A 24,582-nucleotide genomic window follows, 5' to 3' on the forward strand; every position below is an offset into this window, starting at 1 on the left:
GCTGCAACAGAGAGCAGGGTAGCAGAAAGGGTGGGGGAATCGGAGCACTCATTCATAAAAATACAAATTGGCAAAGGGTCAAACAGAAATGCAAGGAGCATTTATGGCTACAAGGAAAAGTAGCAGGGGCGAAAACACTTCTAGGCTTTGTATACCTTTGGACAGGATCAAATGCTAAAGCGGAAAACAAAAAAATTGCTGGACTGTATAGCAGCGGACATCAAAGAGCTAGTAAAAGGATGTGATGTAATTGTATTAGGAGACATGAATGCACATTTTGAAGATATGGATGGGTACACAGACTCCACAGGCAACATGCTGCTGGATATGTGTGAGAGGCTTAACTTAGTTGTCTGTAACTCAACTGAAAAGTGTGACGGGATCATAACATGGGAGGTAGGGAGTCGACACTCGACAACAGATTATGCGTTAATGTCGCATAGGATGTACGATAGATTAGGAGCCATGATTATAGATGAACTGGGCTCCAGAAGTATAGGTAGCGACCAAAAACGTATCAAGTTGAGTTTTAAGAGGGAAACTAAAGCGCGAACGACGCGCGAGGAAATGCCAGATGCGATTTCTTACTCAGAAGACCAAGTGGAAATAGCGGCCAAACAAATTGAAGAGGAAATGTCAGAGGGTACTGAAACTGATTGGACTTACCCAAGGTTAATGAGACTATTTGAGCGTGAGCTAGGTAAGGCGCGAGTCGGGAAAACGAGGCTAGGGATACGAAAACTCAAGAGCTGGTGGGATGAAGAGGTTAAGAAGGCCATAAAGAAACGTCAGGAAGCCTCCAGGGAGCACATGTATTCCAAAAGTAAGCGAGAACCTGAAGCAGAAATAGAGAGAAAATGGGTAAACTACATAAAGTGCAAAAGGGAAGCGTCCTATTTGATCAACGAGAAAATCAAGACAAAAGCGTCCTAATGGCTGTCAAAATAAGCAATAAAAAGATAAACAGGCAGCTGGAAAATTCTGGCAACATCTGAACTCCTTGGGTAATAGGGCAAGCCTAGAGCAGAGGTATATAGTAACAGCTCAAGGTACTCGGTAAGAAGGAGAGGAGGCAATGGAGCATATACGAACCATGATGAGGGAAAAATTTACAAAACAGAGAAATGGTACATGCAGTACGTCGAAGAGGGATAGCCCGGTCAACCCACTGCTTTCGCTTGGACAAAAAGAGTGGGAAAGGGCTTAGAAGAGGGTACCAAGTAGCACATCGGCAGGCCCCGATGGTATTCCAATTATGTTAATAAAGAAATTGGGCCCGAAATCTAAGAAAGCATTGAGGGAGGTGGTGAGCAAAATGCTAGTGAATGGTAAAGTACCTGACGAATGGAGGCTAAGTAGGATGAGAATGATATATAAGGGAAAGGGGGACAAAGCTGGCATAAATAACTACCAGCCTATAACAGTGACGTCAGTGGTTTACAGGGTGGTTATGCAGATTATAAAGGACAGACTGCAGGCATGGGTAGAGAACGAGGGGATGCTTCGAGAGCTACAAAATAGGTTCCGGAAGCATAGGAGGCAAGAAGACAATCTGTTCTCACTGACACAGTGCATTGAAATAGCTGAAAGGGAACACAGACCCCTATGGCTGGATTTTTTGGACATCAAAGGAGCCTATGACAGTGTACTTCAAGAGGGCTTGTGGGGCATTCTGGAAACTTTAGGAGTGCAAGATGGAGACCACTTTCTTAAAAGATATCTATTAAGGCAACCGGGTGATTATACAATGGGAAAAGCAGGTTTCGGAGCCTGTAGTGATTCGGCGGGGGCTTAGGCAGGGGTTTCCATTGCCACCTCCGCTGTTTATGCTGTACCTACAAGGTTTAGAGGCCAAAATACAGCAAAGCGGACTCTGCTTCAACCTATCATTTTTGAAACAAGGAAAATTGATTGAACAGTCATTACCAGGACTGATGCACGCGGAAGTTATTGTAATAATGGCTGACAATGCAGACGATCTGCAGTAATTAATGGACATATGTGGTACAGAATGAGACAGATTAGGCTTGAAGTTTAGCAAAGAAAAATCAGCAGTCATGATTTTTAATGATAACATTTGCGGCGAGCATAAGACACAGGAGGTCACGCTGGAGATAGTCGATAAATACAGGTAGCTTGGGGTGTGGATAAATAATGGCATTGAGTATCTGACAGAGTGCGAAAAATATCTAACGACTAAAGGTAACAGAAGTGCAGCGATTATGAAGAGTAGGGCACTGTGGAACTACAATAGGTACGAGGTAGTACGAGGGACACGGAAGGGGGTAATGGTACCAGGCCTGACTTTTGCCAATGCAGTTCTATGTATTAAAACAGAGACCCGGCAACAGTTGGAAATTAGGCAACGTGGTGTGGGTAGGCTCGCTCTGGGATCACATGGCAAGACACCAAATCTTGGAGTGCAGGGGGATCTGGGATGGTCTTCTTTCGAGGGCAGAGAGGATAGTAGCAAGGTAGCATTTGAGGAGTGATTTAGAAAAATGGGGGAAATTCGGCGGGCTAGGAAGGTCTTCAGTTACTTATACACGAGGAATGTTGACACGAAGTGGAGGAAGCGAACTAAAAAAATTGACAACCAAATACTTGGGCAGTGGCGGGGGGACAAGTAAGGAATCATCTGTCAAGAAAAAGGTTAAGGAGATAGAGAGCAGTATGTGGAGTACAGAGATGCAAATCAAATCGGCATTGGAGACATACAGGACGTTTAAGCAAGAAATAGCCAAAGAAAATATTTACGATAACTCTAAGGGAAGCTCGTTGTTGATTGAAGCCAGGACAGATGTACTGCGGACTAAAACGTACCGAGCCAGATACCAGAAGATAGATTTGGTGTGCGAGGCGTGTAGAGAGGAGGAGGAAACGGCTGAACACCTGATACTTGCTTCTAAACAACTTCACCCTGCAGTTGAATCTAACGGGGAACTATTCAAAGCTTTGGGTTTTAAAGCCAGTGAAAGTAGAATAGACTTTGAACAATAGGAAATAACTAAACGGAGACTATCTGATTGGTGAATAATATCAACGCAAAAGTAAAGGAGTAAATACATAGGTATGCATGCATATAGAACAATTAAAGGCTAGGTGGCGTGCGCCGCCGCCGCCCGATTCAAAGGGTTGAGCCTCAATCATCCATCCATCCATCCATCTATCCTGAGCCGAGAGAAATGTTTCAAGTTTGTCGAAGTAAACAGGGAACTGAGAAGTTGTTGTGGTTTTAAACGAGGCGGGATCCACTTCAATTACAGGATGGCACGAGAAGTGGGCTGGCGACTTGGTGGTAGCGCTGTTGCTGTTTTAGGTGGCCTGCGGGCGCTCAGGTGGTCAGAGTCGATAGCAATGAAGATCGTCCCCTAGGGGAACATCAGAAGAGCATCACTGTCGGTAACAGAAAAAGGAGGAAAGCAAGAAAAAGAGCTCGCAATGCAACAGGCTACATAAACATGCAGGGCGGCAGAAGAAAGGAAAAGTGGGAAGAGATTGAGGAGCAGTTACATAGAGAACAAATAGGGGTGTATGCAGTTACAGAAACGCACCTTAGAGACTCAGAAGAGCCGCCGCTTGAGAATTATGTTTGGGAAGATTGCAACAGAACTAAATCGGAAAGAAAGGGAGGGGGAGTCGGAATGCTCATCCGTCAGGTAACCAAATGGAAACGAGCAAATTCAAAATGTCAAGAGCATCTTGGGTTACTAGGTACAATGAGGGAGGAAAATACTTGGCTGGGCGTAACATATCTGTGGACCGGAAATAATTGCACAGAGAAGAACCAAGAGTTAGTGGAATGCATAAGTGCTGATATTAAGTGTTTCGGGAATGATGCCGAAATTATCCTATTAGGTGACATGAATGTCCAAAGACAGGATTTAGATGGCTATATCGACAACAACGGGAAGTCAATGCTAGACCTTTGTGAGCAACAGAACCTCGTTATCGTGAATACAGGGCCTAAGTGCGAAGGGCAGATCACGTGGTAAGTGGGAAACCGGCAATCAACCATTGATTACTGTCTGATGACAGAAGGAATTCATGATAGGTTGAAAGAAATAGTCATTGACGAGGAAGGGTTTAGCAGCATAGGAAGTGACCATAAACGCATCATTTTGAAAATGGGATAGGTAGTTGGGAAAGACAGCAAGGAGAGCAATATGGCCAGTCTAAATTCGAACACTGAACAAATAGCAAATATAGTCACTAGAGTTGAGGAAGAACTTGGCAAATGGCCAAGTAAAGAATAGGAATATGGTGAGCTTCTAAACGTAATAACGACAGAAATACGGAAAGAGAAACAACATGTTCGTTGGAAAGGAAAAAAGAAACCGAAAAGTTGGTGGAACAAGGAGATACGAGTAGCGACAGAAAGCATCTCGAGAGCACAGGCAGGCAAAGAAGGTGCAGTTGCCGCAGGATCAAGTAACCAGTAAATGGGAAGTATACCGGGAGAAAAAAGTCTATGGCTCAAATACTGGTGCAAGCAAAACTAAAAGGTCAAAGTGAACGTTGGTTGTCCGAAACACGTGAGAAAAGAAGGCCGCACCTAGAATATTTTGGAACCACATAAAATTATTGGGCAGGAAGTCAGCAACAATACAACAACATATCCTAGACAAAGATGAAAACAGACTGCAATGAGAAGCGGCAATGAATCACATCCGAAAAGCAACAGCCGAATCTTTCCAAGGCAATGACGAGGTTGTACTTGAAAAAAAAAATAGCATGAAAGAGACCCAAGTGGAAAAGGAGCTGGTGCTGACAAATTTAAACTGGAAGAAAGCGGAAGACAAAATTCCTAAGCGCACACCCATAGGGCAAGACGGTATTCCCGTTAGGCTGATAAATGAACTAGGATCAAAAAGTAAGGAATCTCTGGTGAAAGCAGTGGAAAGAACTTTAAAAGATAGACGAATACCAGACAGTTGGCGACAAAGTAGAATTAATTTAATTTATAAAGGTAAGAGGTAGAAAGACAGAATTCACTCGTATATACCGTTGATCATTACATCGGTAATATACAGGCTAGCAATGCAGGCAATCAAATTAAAGCTTCAAGCATGGGCAGAGAATAATGGCATTTTGGAAGAGCTTGAGAATGGCTTCAGAATAGGTAGGCGTTTGGATGATAAGTCGTTTGCTCTTACTCAGTGTACTGAAATATCAAAAGCAGAAAGCAGAGCGTTGTATGTGGCCTTTTTGACATTACAGGAGCCTACGACAGCGTAGAGCGCAACATTTTGTTGGATATTCTGAAGGGGAAAGGCTTAGGTAACGATTGTCTAAGTCTTTTGAGAGATTTACCTACAAAATACCTTTTGCGTTGAATGGGTAGTGATGAGGAGCGAGGAGAAAGTTCATATCAACAAGGGACTGAGGCAGGGGTGCCCTTTATCTCCACTGCTGTTTATGATGTACATGGTCAAGATGGAGAGGGCGCTAGAAGGAAGTAATATCGGGTTTAATCTCCCATACAAACAGGTGGGTACAGTAGCAGAGCAGCAACTGCCAGGTTTATTTTATGCGGACGACATTGTGTTCCTAGCTAACAAGCAAAGTGATTTGCAACGTCTCGCTAATATCTGTGGACAGGAAGGCAACAATTTAGGTTTGAAATTTAGTGTGAGAAAATCAGGTGTTAGGATATTCAATGAAAACAGTGAACAAACATTGGAGATACAGGGCAAGGAAATACCTGGGGTAACAGAATATAAATACCTTGGTATATGGATAAACCAGGGCGATATATATATGGAAACACAGGAAAAAACAATACCATTGAAGGGGAAGAGAAATGCAGCCATAATGAAGCACAGAAGGCTATGGGGATACAACAGGTACGAGGTCCTCCGAGGTATGTGGAAAGGTGTAATGGTTCCAGGACTTACTTTTGCAAATGTGGTTGTTTGCTTTAAGTGAGGAGTACAATCAGAACTCGATGGGAACCAAAGGTCAGTGGGTCGCCTCGCATTGGGCACTGTGCAGGGTGATGAAGCTGTGCAGGGTGATATGGGCTGGACTAGTTTTGAAGTGAGGGAAGCTCGCAGTAAAACTGAGTATGAAGAAAGGCTGAGGAATATGGAAGAAAGTAAATTGGCTGGGGGATTGTTCAGGTATCTGTACAGGAAAAACATTGATTCACAGTGGAGAAAAAGAACTAAGAAGCTTACCAGCAAGTATGTGGCCTGTAGGGTGGGCAACACAGCAACAAAGATGGTCAAGCGGAAAGTCAGAGAGGCTGAAATAATCTCATGGGTGGCGGCAATGAAAAGGAAACCTGCCATGAGTAACTACTTACGAAGAAAAAACGAATTCAGGGAAGAAACCATTTATGCTAACTCAAAGGAAAGCTCACTACTTTTCGAAGGGAGATCGGGATGCCTTAGAACACGCACCTATAAAGCGAGATATAAAAAGGAAGAAGAAGCATGTGCTTGCTGCGGTAAAGCTAGGGAAAAGACGGAGCATGTTTTATTAGAGTGTGATGACGTCTACCCAGCGGTCAATTTTTATTTTGTTTATTTATTTATTCCTCAAATGCCCCTGGAGAGGGGTTTTACTTGAGGGGTGGGCTGCTTCAAAGGAAAATGCGTTCGATGACAGTCCTGAATGCAGTCACATTGGAGTGGTCCGCTGCTTCTTTAGGCAGATCATTCCAGTCTCTCGCTGTACGTGGAAAAAACGATTGAAGATGGGATGATGTGCGCGCATGCGGGGGGTACACTGACTTTGAATGATTAGTCCGGGATGAATGGTGGTGAGCTGGAGATATGACGCTGTTACCAATCAACATCATCATCATCATCAGCCTGGTCACGCCCACTGCAGGGCAAAGGCCTCTCCCATATTTCTCCAACAACCCCGGTCATGTACTAATTGTGGCCATGCCGTCCCTGCAAACTTCTTAATTTCATCCGCCCACCTAACTTTCTGCCGCCCCCTGCTACGCTTCCCTTCCCTTGGAATCCAGTCCGTAACCCTTAATGACCATCGGTTATCTTCCCTCCTCATTACATGTCCTGCCCATGCCCATTTCTTTTTCTTGATTTCAACTAAGATGTCATTAACTCGCGTTTGTTCCCTCACCGAATCTGCTCTTTTCTTATCCCTTAACGTTACACCTATCATTCTTCTTTCCATAGCTCGTTGCGTCATCCTCAATTTGAGTAGAACCCTTTTCGTAAGCCTCCAGGTTTCTGCCCCGTAGGTGAGTACTGGTAAGACACAGCTATTATACACTTTTCTCTTGAGGGATAATGGCAACCTGCTGTTCGTGATCTGAGAATGCCTGCCAAACGCACCCAAGCCCATTCTTATTCTTCTGATTATTTCCGTCTCATGATCCGGATCCGCAGTCACTACCTGCCCTAAGTAGATGTATTCCCTTACGACTTCCAGTGCCTCGCTGCCTATTGTAAATTGCTGTTCTCTTCCGAGACTGTTATACATTACTTTAGTTTTCTGCAGATTAATTTTTAGACCCACTCTTCTGCTTTGCCTCTCGAGGTCAGTGAGCATGCATTGCAGTTGGTCCCCTGAGTTACTAAGCAAGGCAATATCATCAGCGAATCGCAAGTTACTAAGGTATTCTCCATTAACTTTTATCCCCATTTCTTCCCAATCCAGGTCTCTGAATACCTCCTGTAAACACGCTGTGAATAGCATTGGATAGATCGTATCTCCCTGCCTGACGCCTTTCTTTATTGGGATTTTGTTGCTTTCTTTATGGAGGACTACGGTGGCTGTGGAGCCGCTATAGATATCTTTCAGTATTTTTACATACGGCTCGTCTACACCCTGATTCCGTAATGCCTGCATGACTGCTGAGGTTTCGACAGAATCAAATGCTTTCTCGTAATCAATGAAAGCTATATATAAGGGTTGGTTATATTCCGCACATTTCTCTATAACCTGATTGATAGTGTGAATACGGTCTATTGTTGAGTAGCCTTTACGGAATCCTGCCTGGTCCTTTGGTTGACAGAAGTCTAAGGTGTTCCTGATTCTATTTGCGATTACCTTAGTAAATACTTTGTAGGCAACAGACAGCAAGCCTATCGGTCTATAATTTTTCAAGTCTTTGGCGTCCCCTTTCTTATGGATTAGGATTATGTTAGCGTTTTTCCAAGATTCTGGTACACACGACGTTATGAGGCATTGCGTATACAGGGTGGCCAGTCTCTGTAGAACAATCTGGCCATCATCCTTCAACAAATCTGCTGTTACCTGATCCTCCCCAGCTGCCTTCCCCCTTTGCATATCTCCCAATGCTTTCTTTAATTCTTCCAGCGTTACCTGTGGGATTTCGAATTCGTCTAGATTATTTTCTCTTTCATTATCGTCGTGGGTGCCACTGGTACTGTATAAATCTCTATAGAACTCCTAAGCCACTTGAATTATCTCATCCATATAAGTAATGATATTGCCGGCTTTGTCTCTTAACGCATACATCTGATTCTTGCCAATTCCCAGTTTCTTCTTCACTGTTTTTAGGCTTCCTCCGTTCCTGAGAGCATGTTCAATTCTATCCATATTATACTTCCTTATGTCAGCTGTCTTACGCTTGTTGATTAACTTCGAAAGTTCTGCCAGTTCTATTCTAGCTGTAGGGTTATAGGCTTTCATACATTGGCGTTTCTTGATCAGATCTTTCGTCTCCTGCGATAGCTTACTAGTATCCTGCCTAACGGAGTTACCAGCGACTTCCATTGCACATTCCTTAATGATGGCCATAAGACTGTCGTTCATTGCTTCAACACTAGGGTCCTCTTCTTGAGTTAAAGCCGAATACCTGTTCTGTAGCTTGATCTGGAATTCCTCTATTTTCCCTCTTACAGCTAACTCATTGATTGGCTTCTTATGTACCAGTTTCTTCCGTTCCCTTCTCAGGTCTAGGCTAATTCGAGTTCTTACCATCCCGTGGTCACTGCAGCGCACCTTGCCGAGCACGTCCACATCTTTTATGATGCCAGGGTTAGCGTAGAGTATGAAGTCTATTTCATTTCTAGTCTCGCCGTTCGGGCTCCTCCAGGTCCACTTTCGGCTATCCCGCTTGCGGAAGAAGGTATTCATTATCCTCATATTATTCTGTTCCGCAAACTCTACTAATAACTCTCCCCTGATATTCCTAGTGACTATGCCATATTCCCCCACGGCCTTGTCTCCAGCCTGCTTCTTGCCTACATTGGGATTAAAGTCGCCCATTAGGATAGTGTATTTAGTTTTCACTCTACCCATCGCCGATTCCACATCTTCATAGAAGCTTTCGACTTCCTGGTCATCATGACTGGATGTAGGGGCGTAGGCCTGTACAATCTTCATTTTGTACCTCTTATTAAGTTTCACAACAAGACCTGCCACCCTCTCGTTAATGCTATAGAATTCCTGTATGTTACCAGCTATATTCTTATTAATCAGGAATCCGACGCCTAGTTCTCTTCTCTCCGCTAAGCCCCGGTAGCACAGGACGTGCCCGCTTTGTAGCACTGTATATGCTTCTTTTGGCCTCCTAACTTCACTGAGCCCTATGATATCCCATTTACTGCCCTGTAATTCCTCCAATAGCACTGCTAGACTCGCCTCACTAGATAACGGTCTAGCGTTAAACGTTGCCAGGTTCATATTCCAATGGCGGCCTGTCCGGAGCCAGTGATTCTTAGCACCCTCTGCTGCGTGGCAGGTCTGACCGCCGCCGTGGTCAGTTGCTTCACAGCTGCTGGGGACTGAGGGCCGGGGTTTGATTGTGTTGTTCATATAGGAGGTTGTGGCCAAGTACTGCACCAGGGTGGCCAATCCTGCTCTGGTGAGGGAGTGCGTTATCGGTTCTGGTCACCGGGATCAGGCCACTCTCCAGGCCTGTTTATGCAATTTTATCAACACGCGGATCTTTTTTTTTAATCCGGTGGAAAATTGCCGGCACCGGGATTCGAACCACGGACCTCTTGCACGTGAGGCGGGTGTTCTACCTCTACGCCACCGCTGCACGCACGTAAGCACGCACGCACGTTACCAATCGGGGCATGATGAAACTTGTGATACAGAATGAGTCTGGACACTTGACGTCTCGCTTGTAGTCTAGGAAGATTCGCATTAGATTTTAGTGCTGTAACACTTGTATATGAAGAATAGTCATGGAATCGGGCTGCGCGGTTTTGGACATATTCAAGCATGTTTAGTATGATGAGGGTCCCAAATTTAGCATGCGTATTCAAGTTTGGGCCTTACCACAGATTTGTAGGCAAGAGTTTTTACTGGAGGAGGGGCAAATTTCAGATGTCGCCGGAGGAAGCCTAAGGTGCGGTTAGCCTCGTTAGTTATTTTAGCGATGTGAGAGGACCATGAAAGATCTTGAGTTAAGATAAGCCCCAAGTATTTATAACAGGTCACAGATGATATTATTGAATTACCTAAGAGATATGAGGGTGCTACATAAGAGTGCCGACGATTGAAAGCGTATAATGAGGTTTTATTTATATTTAATGACATTAACCATGTCTTACACCATTTTTCAACCGTTTGTAAGTCACGCTGCAGGACAGGGATATCTGAGCTGTTGTTAATGGGTCGGTAAATAACACAGTCATCCGCAAATAGGCGTATGTTAGAAGATATGTCATTAGGAAGGTCATTAATATAGATTAAAATGAGGAGGGGGCCAAGAACAGAACCTTGAGGAACCCCAGAAAGTACAGGAGACAGAGGGGATGAAAAGTTATTTGCAAAAACGAACTGTTGTCGGCCGGTCAGAAAGCTGCGCAACCAATTATAAATTAAGGGATTGAGATTCAGGACAAAAGTTTCAAGAAAAGGCGGTTGTGGGGTACCTCATCAAAAGCTTTCTCGAAGTCTAAAGACAATGAGTCTACGGGTACATTAAGGTCTAATTGGGAACTGATGTCATTTACAAAGAGCGCAAGTTGAGTATCGCAAGATAAATTCTTAAGAAATCCATGCTGACTATGATGAAAAAAGTTGTTAGAAATTAGAAATCTCATGATGTGGGAAAAGATTACATGCTCCATCAGTTTGGAACAAATGCTGGTAATAGAAATAGGCTGGTAGTCAAGACATGACGTTGAAGAAGCTTTTTTTGGGGACTGAAATGATCTTACCTGTCTTCCAGTCCTGCGGCACCACTCCAGACGAGAGTGACTGTTGAAAAATGTGTGATAAGATGACACTAGTGACATCTTTTTTATTCTTAAGCACTTTCGCGTTAATTCCGTCAATGCCAGCCGATGAAGTTAGCTTCAAAGATTTTATTAGTCTGCAAATGCCATGAGGTTCAAACGTGATGGCAGGCATGGGAGGATATTGAGGGTTAGGGAAATAAGGAAGATTGCCTTCAGATTCTTTTGTAAAAACTGAACAGAATGTTGAATTAAGTGTTGTTGCAAGTTCAGTATCAGGAATAGGGACGCCATTTTGGTCAAGTATATTTATCGATTTGTTTGGGCATGGATTGACAACGTTCCAGAATTGACGAGGGTTATTACGTGGCATATCAGGAAGTAAGGTTGAAAAGAATGATCGCTTAGTTTTCTTAGCTTGTGACTGAAACATTTTTTCAATGCAGCGGTACTTTTCCCATGCGCGCGACATGTTAGATTGCTTGGCGATACGATAAAGCCTTTTGTTTCTATTGTTCAGGCGTTTTAAAGTGTTAATAAACCAAGGGGATGAGGGCCGTTCAGTTACAGTGATGGTAGGATTATGGGCTTTCGTTAGTTCCTGCATTTTGGATTTAAACATTAACCAGTTATCTTCAACGGAACGACAAGTGAACGTTTCAAGAAAGCAGTAACTGAACTGAGTTAACTTTTCATTGAACGCGACATAATCCCCTCTGTCGTAGAGCGTTATGATCTTTCTTATTTTGGGGGGCATGATCACTAAGCCCGGGCAAAAATGTTATCTCAGAAAAGTTGTCAGGATGCGTGGCAAACAAGAGGTCGAGCAAGCTGGACGATTCATTTATATGCCTTGTTGGATTGAAGATGAGTTGAGATAAGCCAAACATAAGACACGTGTCAAGAAATTCACTTTCTCCATTGCGCTTCGATAATGTTTGTGCTATGTCAGACCATACTATTGCTGGAAAGTTGAAATCGCCGAACAGAATGATTGGCGCGTTAGGAAAAGAATGTGCCAGAGTGCAAAGTGCCTCATGGAAGCATGCATCAAAGCTTGAATTGGCATCAGGAGGACGGTAGCAAGATCCGAATATTAAGGGTGGGTGTGCATTTTTAGTGCACATAAACATTATTTCCAGTGGAGAGGAGATATCAATTTTGAAACAATGAAGGTTGCGGTTAGTGGCTATTAACTCTCCTCCTTTTCGCCTCACATCACGATCGCAACAGAATATATCGAACTCGGTTAAGGCAATCTGAATTTCGGTGTTATCAATGGTTGTGTATAGCCAAGTTTCAGTTAGAATAAGAACGTTGCTATCTGTGGTGGAAATAAGGTTAGAAACAGAGTCGAGCTTAGGCAGAAGGCTTCTAATGTTGGTATATAAAATCGAAAGAAGGCATTTTTTTGTTGTTCGCCATGATCATTTTTAGCTATGATGGTTGTTAGATTACTTTGTCTGTAGAATGATCATATACATAGGTGGAGCTGTCCATTATTAACCTGTTGTGAAGAAGCTTATAATGTTTGCCTTGAGGTTTTGCAAATGCAACAAGTTTTTTGCGTGCGAGCCGCGTGTTTGGTGAGTAGTCTGGAGATATACTGAAATCAGTATCTTTCAGTTTGCCCGAATTTGCTAGAATGCGCTCTTTAACTTTGAAGTGCGCGAACTTGGCATTTATAGGTCTTGTTTTGTTTACATCAAAAGACCCAATCCTGTGAGCGCGCTCAATGTCAACTGGCTGCAAGTCAACGTTGAGCTTCGTTTTGCAGAGTTCAATCACCAAACCCTCGGCTTTGTTCCAAGTTTCATCCGGGTTGTCGGTTATGCCATAAAATAGAAGGTTTGATCTGCGGGCATTATCTTCGTAGGCATCCATTTCTGACGAAAATTGGGAAAGCTTATCTGCGTTTTCATTCGCGCCAGCTTCAACGTCATCTAACTTTTCTTTCAGTGCGGGAACGGATGAACAATCCTGCTCAATTTTTAGGAGGCGGTTCCGAATTTCTTCAAACGCTTTGTCATTTTGCGACAACTTGGCGTGGATATGTTTTATTTCATTAAGTAACCATGACTGTCCTGACTTCAGTTCTTCAAGCGCGGTCATTATTTCGCTGACTGCTTCATTACCAATTGTTTGACTGGCTGCGGAACGAAGAGTAGGCCCTGGGTTCAGTTCGCCATCACCCGACAGAACTAACAGCGACAGAACAACCTCGGCACAGTCATATGCAATGGATAAACAAAAGCGTGGGCTCGGCAACGCCAAGAGCGCAGGGTAGCGAGTACGGGGGGAATATAAAGAAAAGCAATTCGTTACCTGCACGGCAAAAACGCCGGCAAAAAGGCACCACTGGCCTTCTTGAAGCCCTTCGTTTGACGTAGTAGTCATGCGGAAACCCGCAAGGTGGAGAGAAATAACGAATAAAGGGGAAACCAGACATCCACCCGTTCGTAGCAATTGCTACAAAGGAAACCCATACGGGTTCCTCCAAAGAAAAGCCTCATAGTTGAAGAAAAATTCGTCCTGGTCTGGGACACGAACCGGGACCACCGCCTTTCCGGGGCAGCCGCTCTACCATCTGAGCTAACCAGGTGGCTAGCAGATAGCAGGGCGAAGTCGAATTTGTCGACAACACGAAGCAAAGGCAGGAGTTTGACGTAGTAGTTCTGCGAAAAGCCGCAAGGTGGAGAGAAGTAATGAATAAAGGGGAAAACAGACATCCACCCGTTCGTAGCAATTGCTGCAAAGGAAACCCATACGGGTTCCTCAAAAGAAAAGCTTCATAGTTTAAGAAAAATTGGTCCTGGTCCGGGACCCAAACCCGGGACCACCGCCTTTCCGGGGCAGCCGCTCTACCATCTGAGCTAACCAGGCCGCTAGCAGATAGCAGGGCGAAGTCGAATTTGTCGACAACATGAAGCAAAGTCAAGAGTTTGATGTAGTAGTTTTGCGGAAACCCGCAAGGTGGAGAGAAGTAATGAATAAAGGGGAAAATAGACATCCACCCGTTCGTAGCAATTGCTAGAAAGGAAACCCATACGGGTTCCTGGAAAGAAAAGCCTCATAGTTGAAGAAAAATTTGTCCCGGACCAGGACGAATTTTTCTTCAACTATGAGGCTTTTCTTTCGATGAACCCGTATGGGTTTCCTTTGTAGCAATTGCTACGAACGGGTGGATGTCTGTTTTCCCCTTTATTAATTGAAGCCCTTAGGTTCAGCGGGAGCTGTGGTAAAGCAAACGCGTCCGCAATAGGCATTAGTAATAGGCGATTGGAGAATTGGTGGAAGAAAAGTAGGGAAAGGACAAAAGATGGAGAAGTAAAAAAGCACAGTTCGCAATAGGGGATCACAAAATTGGGGCGTGATGGTTCATAGTGGTTTTTTTTGCTTTTTTCATGGTTTAACCTAGGTAGGACCTTAGGCAGTACAATACCAAGAGCTTGGTGGCGCAACCCACCGCCCCGTTCCAAAGGAGACGCTCATAACATCTATCCATCCATCCATCCTGACGGATAAACTGCTTTATTTCAGGTATTGAAGCATAGATGTTGGCATCGTCGCGGCCGAAATCCAGCGGATATAGATCCACGGTGTCCTGCTGAGCAGTGCGTGTTGATGCACGCGGCTTGCGCAGCTCCTCGTACTGCTGACAAAGCTGTTGACCTCGGCAATCATCCGGGGAGTCTTCGCGACCAACATCTGGAAGGCATGGTCACCGATGCCTTTCATGACGTGCGTGAACTTGTCTGCTTCGTCAATAGATGACTTGACGCGCGTACAGAGCGAGAGCACGTCTTCAATATATCTTGTGAAGGTGTCGCCCTGGCGCTGAGCTCCACCATGCAAGCGCTGCTCAGCGCTAAGCTGGTGAACGGCGGGACGGCCGAAGACATCTGCCAAAGTTGTCGTGAAAGCCGACCAGGCGGTAAAATCATATTCATGATTGCGTAACCATAGGTTTGCCGCGACAGTAAAGTAAAAGATCACATTTGTGAGCTTTGCGCGGTCGCACTGCTTATTAAAGCACTTACACGGTCATATTCGGCAAGCCAGTGTTCCACATCGTGGTTATCTGTGCGGCTAAATATTGTTACGTAGGAAGACGCAGACGAAAAGCTATGTACAAATATATTTACAAGGAAAATACGCTGCGCTTGGCCAAGAGGCGACAGCCCGCGCAAGCTTCTAACCGTCGTCGTCGTCTTCACACTGCTGGCCTTTCGTGATCGCACATATTGTGCCGTAACACTACCCCCGGCTGCAAAAGCGCCGTCCCGGAGCGACTAAAGATCGGACTCGGAAGCAGTGTAGTAGGCCTTGAGCCTACTGACGTGTACGACATCACTAGATGCCACAGGAGAGGACGAGGTTGAGCCCACAGGAGCAATTTCGTAAGTCACAGGCGTCACCTGGCGCAGCACGCGGTAGGGCCCTGTGTATAGCGAAAGAAGCTTCTCTGAAAGTCCGACGTGACGAGAGGGCGACCACAGGAGCACGAGCGCACCAGGTGAAAACTGTACGTCACGATGGCGGACGTTGTACTGACACTGCTGAATGGTCTGTGAGGCCGTAAGTCGAGCACGGGCAAGTTGGCGTGCATGGTCGGCGAGGGCGATGGCGTCGCGCGCATACTCGCTTGTTGAGACCGCAGCAGGAGGAAGTGCCGTGTCTAGGGGCAAAGTAGGTTCGCAACCGTACAGTAGATAAAAGGGAGAAAATCCGGCGGTGTCGTGCCGGGAAGAATTGTACGCAAATGTTACGTAAGGAAGGGCTGTGTCCCAGTCGTGGTGGTCCTTGGAAACGTACTTGGCCAGCATATCGGTAAGAGTACGGTTTAACCGCTCTGTCAGGCCATTGGTTTGAGGATGGTATGAAGTAGTCAGTTTGTGTTGAATGGAACAGGAACGCACAATGTCAGCGATAACTTTCGAGAGGAAGTTTCGACCACGGTCAGTAAGCAGCTGTCGCGGGGCGCCGAGAAGCAAGATAATGTCACGCAAGAGAAAGTCCGCGACGTCAGTGGCGCAGCTGGTAGGGAGAGCCCGAGTGATAGCGTATCGGGTGGCGTAATCAGTCGCGACGGCTACCCATTTGTTCCCAGGGGATGACGTGGGAAAGGGACCGAGCAGGTCTAATCCAACACGAAAGAACGGTTCCACAGGGACGGTGATCGGCTGGAGATGGCCGGCAGGTAGCACCTGAGGTGTCTTCCGACGCTGGCAGGGATCACAGGCAGCAACATAGCGTCGAACGGAGCGAGCGAGACCAGGCCAATAGAAGCGGCGGCGGACGCGGTCGTACGTGCGGGTTACCCCAAGATGTCCTGCAGTGGGTGCGTCATGCATCTCAAAGAGCACAGTCTGTCGTAGATGTTGTGGCACGACAAGAAGAAGATCAGGGCCATCAGGGAGGAAGCTCCTTCGGTACAGAATGCCGCCCTGGAGGACATATCGGCGAACGGAGGCGTCGGTAGGTGTAGAGCGCAGACGCTCGATGAGTACTCGCAGTGATAGGTCTCGGTACTGCTCATCGGCGATGTTAGCGAAGGCAGACACAGAGAAAATGCCGTCGGCGGTACTACTGTCGGCGTCGTCAGGCTCGTCTACCGGGTAGCGAGACAGGCAGTCAGCGTCCTTGTGTAGTCGGCCAGATTTGTAGGTGACAGAGAACGAATATTCTTGGAGGCGTAAGGCCCAGCGACCAAGTCTTCCTGAAGGGTCTTTCAATGAGCATAACCAACAAAGCGCGTGATGGTCTGTGACAACGGAAAAGGATCGGCCATATAAGTATGGGCGGAATTCTGCAACCGCCCAAACTAGGGCCAGACACTCACGCTCAGTGATGGAATAGTTGCGCTCCGCGTGTGAGAGGAGCCTGCTGGCGTAAGCGATAACACGGTCGTGGCCACGCTGGCGTTGTGCCAGTACTGCTCCAATTCCGTGACCGCTGGCGTCAGTACGGACTTCGGTAGGCGCAGAAGGATCGAAATGGGCCAGAACGGGAGGCGTTGTGAGAATGTCGATTAGATGAGAGAATGCAGAGGCCTCGTTATCGCCCCACTGGAAAGGAGCGTCTTTTTTCAAAAGGACGGTTAGTGGTCGTGCTATGGCGGCGAAATTCCTCACGAAACGGCGGAAGTACGACCAAAGGCCGATGAAGCTGCGCACATCCTTGACACACTGCGGAACAGGGAAGTGCGCAACAGCATGGATCCTGCCTGGGTCCGGTTGCACTCCGTTCGCGTCAACGAGATGTCCAAGGACGGTAATCTGGCGACGGCCGAATTGGCACTTCGATGCGTTGAGTTGCAGACCGGCTCGCCGAAAAACGTCCAGGACTGCTGAGAGGCGCTCGAGGTGCGTAGCGAACGTGGGGGAGAATACGATAACATCGTCCAAGTAGCACAAGCACGTGGACCATTTGAAACCGTGAAGAAGGGAGTCCATCATGCGTTCAAAAGTGGCAGGAGCGTTACATAGGCCGAACGGCATCACCTTGAATTGATAATGACCGTCGGGTGTTACAAAGGCAGTCTTCTCGCGGTCGAGATCGTCCACGGCAATCTGCCAATAGCCGGAGCGAAGGTCAATAGAGGAGAAATAGCGAGCACCATGGAGGCAGTCAAGGGCGTCATCAATCCGAGGTAGGGGATACACGTCCTTTTTGGTAACCCTGTTAAGGTGCCGATAATCCACGCAAAAGCGCCATGAGCCATCCTTCTTTTTCACCAGCACAACCGGTGACGCCCAAGGACTATATGACGGTTCAATAATGTTCTTGGCAAGCATTTTGCGAACTTCTGAGTGAATAACTTGACGCTCAGCTTGGGACACTCGATACGGGCGGCGATGAATAGGAGGGGCATCGCAGGTATTAATGCGATGTTTGACAGCTGTAGTTTGGGCCAAAGGACGATCGTTCAAGTCAAAAATATCGTGGTAGGAAAGCAGAACGCGGTAGAGTTCACGAGCGTGCTCGGAGGGCAAGTCGGGGGCAATCATTTTCCGTAAGTCAGCGATCGTACAATTTGTCGACTGCGATGGTAGAGGAGTATCGGATGAAGTGTCGTCTACTGCAATGGATGCTACTGAGTGATCCTCGAATGAACAAAGCTGGGCCAAAAACATCCCACGTGGCAGCACTTGTGTCGTCAAGCCAAAGTTGACCACTGGTAGGCAGACGCAATTCGCCGTAATAGATAAAACTGTATGGGGTACTGTGATCCCGTGTGTAAGGAGGACGTCTTGCATAGGAGCCGCGATGTAGTGACCGTCGGGGACTGGTGGGGATGACACTAGGTCAACGTAGGTCAGTGCCGAAGGTGGCAAGTGAACGAAGTCGGCGGAACTGAGGCGACTGGGGTGGGGTTCGGCAGGATCCAGAACAGGCAGGTCAATGCGGCGAGTACTGGCGGAACAGTCGATGAGAGCAGAATGTGCGGAGAGGAAGTCTAAGCCGAGGATGATGTCGTGGGGACAGTGGGCGATGACTGTGAATAGCACGATTTTTGAGCGATCAGCGAAGGAGACGCGGGCGGTACACATACCAATTACGGGGGCTGATCCGCCATCGGCGACACAGACAACAGGCGTCGTGGCGGGCGTGATAATTTTCTTGAGCCGGTTACGAAGGTCAGCGCTCATTACGGACAAATGCGCTCCAGTGTCTATGAGAGCAGACACAGAAACACCGTCGACTTGCACGTCAAGAAGGTTCAGATGAGTGGGCAAAGTCAGTAGAGGATTTGGCGGCGTAGGGAGCAATGCAGCGTTACCTCGAGGCGCTGCATCGTCTAGTTTTCTGGCTGGGAGCGGCGTCCGAAGGGAGTCGGCGAGTAGGAGCGACGGGGCTGGGGAGAGCGAGATTGTCGTCCTTGGGGCGAAGGCGAACGAGAATAGGGGCGGTTCGTTGCAGGAGAATCAGTGGAGGCATTATCGGAGCGTGCGGCATAGGGACGAGAAGGGCCACCGGAGGGGCGAGAGTAGGCAGTATAAGTAGACCGGATCGGGGAACTCCAGCGACTACGACAGTACCGAGAAATGTGCCCGATTCGATGGCAGTGGAAAGAAATAGGCTTGTCGTCAGGAGTGCGCCATTCAGATGGGTTGCGGAAACGTGGTGGGTAAGAAGATGCGGGACGGGGCGAAATCGAAGAAGCCGGGCGGGTATCAGGGTGATGGGCCGAGCAGATGGTGTGAAGACCCATGTTTTCAAACTCCTGGCGGACAACTGCCTGGACCAGTGAGACCGTGACTGCAGAAGTGTTGGTGGGACTGGAGTCGAAGGCAGCCGGATAGGCGGCCTCGATCTCACGCCGGAAGATCCTGGTAACATCGGCAGTGTTGTTGGGACGAGGAGCGTCGGCACAGGAAGATGTCGCTGGGGTGTTGGGCAGACGGGCAAACTGCTGGTCAATACGTCGGCTTTTGGCGAGTTCCAGGCGGCGGCACTCTTTTATAACAGCATCCACCGTGGCTACGTTGTTGCAAACGAGCAAGTTGAAGGCGTCATCGGCAATGCCTTTGAGGATGTGGGAAACCTTGTCTGACTCAGTCATGTGGGTGTCAACTTTGCGGCACAGAGCCAAGACGTCCTGAATGTACGTGACATAGGGCTCTGTTGACGTCTGCACACGGCCGGAAAGCGCCTTCTGCGCGGCAAGTTGTTGACCGTAGGGGTTGCCGAACAAGTCTCGAAGCTGTGTCTTAAGTGAATCCCAACTGGTGAGCTCATCTTCGTGCGTACGATACCAAACTCGAGGTGTGCCACCGAGGTAAAAGACTACGTTGGCGAGCATAATAGTAGGGTCCCACCGGTTATTGCGGCTGACGTGTTCATACAGGCTGATCCAGTCATCGACGTCTTCCCCATCGTGGCCCGAGAATACGCCAGGATCACGGGGAGCGGGGAGAGTGATGTAGGTCGGCGAAGTGGCAGCAGGTGCCGGAGCCGGCGGAGTCGGGTTGTTGTCACCGGGAGCCATGAAGGAAGGCTCGACGTACCGTCCACTGCGAAGCTCCGTGACGAGGTACAGGGAACGTCCACCTCCACCAGATATGTTACGTAGGAAGACGCAGACGAAAAGCTATGTACAAATATATTTACAAGGAAAATACGCTGCGCTTGGCCAAGAGGCGACAGCCCGCGCAAGCTTCTAACCGTCGTCGTCGTCTTCACACTGCTGGCCTTTCGTGATCGCACATATTGTGCCGTAGCAATATAACCGGATCGCGCTGCCGGATGACAGCACAGCAGACGATGGCCGGAGAGCACGGGAGAAGCAGCGTGGGACGGTCCCGGTTCAACCACGCAACAGCTGGCGGCAGTGTCCGACAGCGGAGTTCCAGGATGGCAATGAGAAACCCAGCAGCTCCACCAAGTACAACGGTGTATATCTATATTTATATATATATATATATATATATATATATATATGTATATATATATATATATATATATACACATATATATATATATACATATATATATATATATATATATATATATATATATATATATACAGTGAAGTAGACGCGCGTATGAAGCGGTTTATTGACGTTTCGGCCGGGGTCCGGCCTTCATCAGAATACATTGCATGGTGTCACTACAGTTAATATACATGCGCTTATCAACCAAATGAAGATACGTTAACATCAAAAACGAATAAAATGGGCGAACAAAATACATCCGAATCGTTCAAAGGATAGCTGACACGTGTATAGACCGATGGCGATTGCAAACATATAATCTAAGATACAAAGTATAAAAACATACCGAAATGCATTGTAAGAACCAATCGCCACGTGACAACAAAACGTCGATATGCGCTCAATATGTGCTATGTTATCAAGCAAACACAGAAACAGAAAAAGGGGAATAGCGACGTACTAGTAGAAGAAGGGACAAGTGACGGGCTACAAAGACAGGCAACTCAATTTTCCTACGCATTCATTCATACCACACGCGACAGTATCAAACTTATAGATAAGGAAGGATTCGCGGGCTTCTCTGTCATAATTTGAGCGAAATCCAGATTCAAGCAACGTGACTTTCAGTTTATCAAATGAGTGGTCAGGAAGATGTACGTGTTTTGAGATGGGCAGGTTGGGCAACGTGTTAGCGTGGGATTTATGATTGTTAAAGCGGAATCTGAAAGGCCCTTCTGTTTGTCCGATGTACCGTTTTTTGCAGAGCGTACATTCAAGCATATATATTACGTTTTTTGTGTCACAATCGAAATCGCCTTTGATTTTTAAACAAAAGTTTGAAGACGTACTAGTAACCTGTTGCGATGTGGCCATGTAGGGACATACTTTACATCGCGGTTTTCGACAAGGATGGCATCCGATGGCATCAGGGCAGTCAGTCTTAGATGATGATGCTAGTATATCTCGAATATTTCTAGCTTTACGGTATACTGCTTTAGGCGGATCAGAGAATATGTTTTTGAGGCGTTCACTTTGCATTAGAATATTGTGGTGTTTCTTTAATACATGCGAAACATTTGAGACTGACGCAGTGTGGGTTAGGACAAGATTTGTCTGGGGTGAGGGAGTCGGTTTGTTCTTAATGCAAAGAAGCGTCCTTCGGTCATGCACGTCTGCGCGTTTTATTGCATCGTCAATTAATTGTGGTGGGTAATTTTGTTTGTCTAAAGCGTTTTTTAGGGTACCACAATTCTTTTGAAACTCTGATTGCTCAGAACAAATTCTTTTAAAACGTAAGGCTTGGCTATAAGGAATGCTGGTCTTGCAATGTTTAACGTGACTGCTATCGAAGTGTAAATATTGACATCTATCTGTCGGCTTTTTGTATAAGGCAGTAGATAGTTTATCATTTACCACTGAAACGCTGACGTCAAGGAAGTTAATATTAGATGCAGAATACGTGTGAGAAAATGATATAGATGGATGGGCATTGTTGAAGTCAGATATGAAAGAAAGCAGTTCCTGTTCCCCATGAGGCCAAATCAGAAAAATATCGTCAATGTAACGTTTGTAGTAAAAAGGTTTTAAGGTCCTGGTTAGCAAAAATTTATCTTCTAGCTGACCCATAAATATATTGGCGTAGTTCGGGCCAATTCGCGTACCCATAGACGTCCCACTAATTTGTACATAGTGTTGTCCTTCAAATTCGAAGTTATTTAGTTCCAAAATAAGGGCTAGCAAACTTGCCAATGTGTCGCTGTCGATGAGTTTCTCGGGTGATACACATTCGTAGCAATTGACGACTGCCATGATGCCATCAGAATGTGGAATGTTAGTATACAAAGATGCTACATCAAGTGTGACCAAAAGAGAACCTTGAGGAATAATGAGATCGATTATATCCGACAGGAAGTGGGTAGTGTCTCTTACATAAGAGGAAAACGTAGCTGGGATATTACTAATCAGGGAATCTACGTAGCTGGACAAATTTTCTGTGACTGTACCTATACCAGAAATGATGGGACGACCTGGGTTGTTTATCTTATGTATCTTAGGTAAAAGGTAGAAACGACCAGCAACAGGACTTAGTGGAATTAGAGAATGAACCGCATTGTCAGGCACCTTTTTCTTCTTGACGAGATCTAGCACTGTGCTTTTGATCAGAGATTTATATTGCTCAGTGGGGTCATGATCAAGGCGTTTATAGAACGTCGCGTCTGCTAGCTGTCTGTGGGCCTCTGCGGCGTAATCGGACTTGTTCATTATGACAACGGCACCACCTTTGTCAGCAGGCTTAATGACGATGTCTTTGCGAGAGGAAAGGGTATCTAGTGCTTTCATTTCGCTGGCGGACAAATTACGGCGGAAGGGTGCTTGTTTTTGATACAATTGCAGAACGTCTCGTTGTACTGCTTTGATATACATGTCCAAAAATCTATCGCGCTGTGTGGGAGGGACCCAGTGCTTGCCAGAGGGTAACGCCTGTTTCGAATCGCTTGAATTTGAGCGGTCATGGAAGTATTCGCGCAAGCGTAAGTTACGGGCGAAATTATCCAAATCTTTCAGTAGTTGAAATTCATTATGTCCACCTGTTGCTGGACAAAAATTAAGACCACGACGTAGAACACTGCACTCCTCAGTTGTTAGCTGAACGTCCGAAATATTAACAATATTATTTAGCTCCTGATGGGCAAACCTACTAACAGAGGATGACGAAGAAGTGCCGGAGTGTACTTCTAGAGGTTTGGTTTGAAAAGGGGCAGAGTTGAATACTTTGTTCTGGCTTCCAGAAGGGCACACAACACCGTCACGGGACAGTTTCTTGGCTTTCAATGCGTAGATTTCATTACGTTTTTTGGTTGCGAATGCCTCTAACGCGGCGGATTGGCTAGAGGACAAGTTCAAGCTCGCAGCAATTTGACTTTCTTGGTTCATGAATTTTTTACTGGAAGAACGATAGTGATCTAACACGACACGGGTGAGTTGTAGTGAAGCATTTGTTAGTATGTTATCCCATCTAGCTATATTGCGCTCAGACATGTCCGGCAGAGCGGGTTTTACAACAATACGGAGACCCTTTGGTGCAACAGCCGCAGCTAGGTAGGTATTTAGCGTATCTACATGTAGAGCATTGCGAATTCTTTTTTCTGTAACCTTCCTTAGCCTTAGAAATTCATGCGAACAGAGGTACGAAATGTTGTTACCGGGAGACACAGCCTTTAGTCAATTTGCCGGTGCATCATCCACGGTTTGCGTGTGGGCTCTGCGGAACTCGTAGCGGGGACCTTTCGGGGAGGAACCTGTAGCGTCCTGTGCTGCAGGCGACTGTTCAGCTGACGGAGCTATCACTGCGGCGTTCTTTGGGCGATTCTTTGAAGTAGCCTTCTTGCGGTTCTTTGGAGCAGCCTTCTTGCGATGGACCTGTGTCTTTCGATTGTGGGGTGATGACTCCTTTTGAGAGGGACTACTGTTCGTTGTCTGTCCTGTCAATAGCGCCGGGTCAGAAGATGGGCCTTCAACGCTCGGTTCCTTGGTGCAGTGCTGAGGCGGATTGCTGGGAGCACTGTCTGACCAAGAATGGTACACAGCACTGGACGGCTTGTAACAGAGGTGCCGAATGTGACAGGCCATGAGTGAGACGCCTTCGAAGTTCGGGTGCAAACCATCAGCTGCGAGCACGCGGTGCGGGGGCAGCCATTCGAACCCATGGTCCAGGAAAAATACTAGTCGGGAGCGACTGCAGAATTGTTTCAACAGGGAGTTGAAATAACACGCTTCTTGGTTAAAGCAGCGAACAAATGTGGCGCTGGGGTACCCTCGTCGGCGGTTCCTGGTCCTTGGCAGTACGAGAGTGGCATAGATTCTGGTGATTTCAGGACGTTCCTTGGCGATGTGATCGATGACTTCACAGTAACTTTGGAAAGCTTCTCGGGCTGATACTCGAGCTAGGTCGATGGTGCCTACATGAAGAACGATTGTTGTGGTGTTCTGGGGGACGAAATCCAATA

At 46.6% G+C, this 24,582-nt stretch overlaps 1 protein-coding gene across 5 annotated transcripts in view; it reads left to right on the forward strand.

Annotated features, from left to right (window-relative positions):
- Positions 1–24,582, forward strand: part of LOC139054626 (acetylcholinesterase-1-like) — a 1,099,423-nt gene that overhangs the window by 903,768 nt on the left and 171,073 nt on the right. The gene's annotated exons all lie outside the window — the stretch shown is intronic.

The sequence above is a fragment of the Dermacentor albipictus genome, chromosome 1 (assembly GCF_038994185.2).
Source record: "Dermacentor albipictus isolate Rhodes 1998 colony chromosome 1, USDA_Dalb.pri_finalv2, whole genome shotgun sequence".
Taxonomy (NCBI): domain Eukaryota; kingdom Metazoa; phylum Arthropoda; class Arachnida; order Ixodida; family Ixodidae; genus Dermacentor; species Dermacentor albipictus.